This window comes from Nannospalax galili, unplaced genomic scaffold (assembly GCF_000622305.1).
Source record: "Nannospalax galili isolate Female #2095 unplaced genomic scaffold, S.galili_v1.0 scaffold659, whole genome shotgun sequence".
NCBI lineage: Eukaryota > Metazoa > Chordata > Mammalia > Rodentia > Spalacidae > Nannospalax > Nannospalax galili.
In genome coordinates, this window is record NW_008343204.1 from 12,614 (window position 1) to 14,790 (window position 2,177).

The window sequence follows — 2,177 nt, forward strand, 5'->3', positions numbered from 1 at the left end:
TGAAAGACATAGGTGTAGGAAAAAAAATTACAGCCAATTTTGAATGAAATGCATCTTAGCTCTGGAAATTGTTATTATATATGTCAATACTCTTGTAATGAAATGCTTCTTCTAATTATGTAGTTATTAAACAAATAATTTAAAAATAGTGTCTGGCTTACTGTATGTGTTTAGTGTTTATTGAATGAATGAATTTTATTTTATTTCATTTTATTTTAATATGTGTATGAGTGTATTTCCTGCATGTCTATTAGCACACTCATGTTGTGCAATGCCCACAGATCAGAAGATGGCATTACATCCCCTACAACTGGATTTAGCTGCCATATGGGTGCTGGGAAATGAACCCGGGTCCTCTGTAAGAGTAGCAGTGACCTTAACTGCTAAGCTCTCTCTGGCCCCTGATGAATAATTTTCTTACATCAAAAAGATTAAATTCACATTAGATAGACTATTAGATGGAGGTACATTTCATGGAAAAGATTTCCTATACAAGTGTAATCTATAAAAATATTCACTTGAAATAAACCAGTTGTGAATATTTTAAGGGAAAAAGTCTTTTGTGATTTATCTTTTTATCACTGTGGCATTGTAGAAGACATAAACAAAGTGACCAGCAAATAACTTTTCACTGTAATTCAGAGATAAAATATAAAGTGAGCAGACAGGTTATAACAGACACTCTAGTTCTTCATTCCTGGAAAGCTTTCATCTCGGTCTCTTTTTCTCATGGAGTATATGAGAGGGTTTATTAACAGGCTGACCATGCAGGAGATCACTGAGACCACTTTGCCAATGGTGAAGTTTTACTTGGCTGGAAGACGGACATAGGCAAAGATTATGGTGCCAGTAGTATATCGTGACTACTGTGATGTGGGAGGCACAGGTTGAGAAAGTTTCCTTTGTAACCTCCTGGAAAGACAGCGTGATTATTGTGACCACAGTGTTGACACAGGAACTCATTATGAGAAGGAAAGAACTTAGAATCACAGCAGAACTGCAAGTGTAGCTCAAACCCTCCACCAAGAATGTATCTGAGCAGGAGAGTTAAAAATGGAGTCAAGCTGGGTGTGGTGGCACATGCCTTTAATCCCAGCACTTGGGAGGCAGAGGCAGGCTGATCTTTGTGAGTTCAAGGCCAGCCTGGTCTACATAGTGAGTTCCAGGACAGCTGGGCTACAAGGAGACCCTGTCTCAAAAAAAAAAAAAACAAAAAAAAACCAAAAAATTGGTGTGAGGATCACAAAAGAGTTAATTTTCTGGGGTCCACAGAAATTCAGATGAGAGATGTGTATTGTGGGGAGCAAAGGGGCAATGAAATCCCCAATCTAAGATCCAGCTAAAAACCTCAGGCAAATCTGAACAGTCATGAGAAGTGAACAGTGCAGAGGTCGGCACACAACATGCTGCTGAGAGGCCATCAGTGCCAGCCAGATGCACTCAGTAGCTCCCAGGGAGAAATAGAAATAGTAGTGGGCAATACAGCCAGCAGTGGGGATTGAGACAGTTTTGAGAAGCAGGTAGCCAGGTGGTCAGCAACTTAGGTACAGTGGCTGTAGTGTACCAGATTTCCAGGAAGGATAAGTTTCATAAGAAAATGTACATGGGTGTCTGGAGCATGAATTCCACCAGAATAAGGAAAATGATAAGGGTGTTTCTCATAAGAGAGAGCAGGTACACACTAAGAATCATAAACAGTGTACACTGCAGTGAGGATGACCCTGAAAAGCCTAAGAAAATGAATTCTGTCACTGGTTTGCTACAGCTATTTACATCTCTGTTCTTGAAGGGATCAGCAGCACCCAGGTGATGGACGATGAGTGAGGATCAGGATTGGAACGTGTTTATTCATTTCCAAAATGAGTCTAAGTGTTCCCCTAATAGTAAGAGAAAATAATGGCTGTTGTAAATATAACTGACATTCATGAATATGATTCACATGGATCATCTTATTTGATACTGAAAGTGAATCTCCAATGTAAATGTTCTAATAATCTACATTTTTGAAACTGAAGAGTTAAGTAGATTCCCACAGTTTCATCATTTCTAGATAGTAGTACATAGCCTGCTATCCTAATAGCTTGATGTAAAGGCATGAGAATGTGACCTGCCTGTCACTGAGGAATTTATGTACTAAAGTGCAGGTAGAAAAGTAAACAGATGATGGAGGTGATTTA

At 39.0% G+C, this 2,177-nt stretch overlaps 1 pseudogene; it reads right to left on the bottom strand.

Moving 5' to 3' along the window:
• Window positions 1-683: 683 nt before the first annotated feature.
• The window catches only part of LOC108491135, an 8,263-nt pseudogene continuing 6,769 nt past the window's right edge, over window positions 684-2,177 (bottom strand).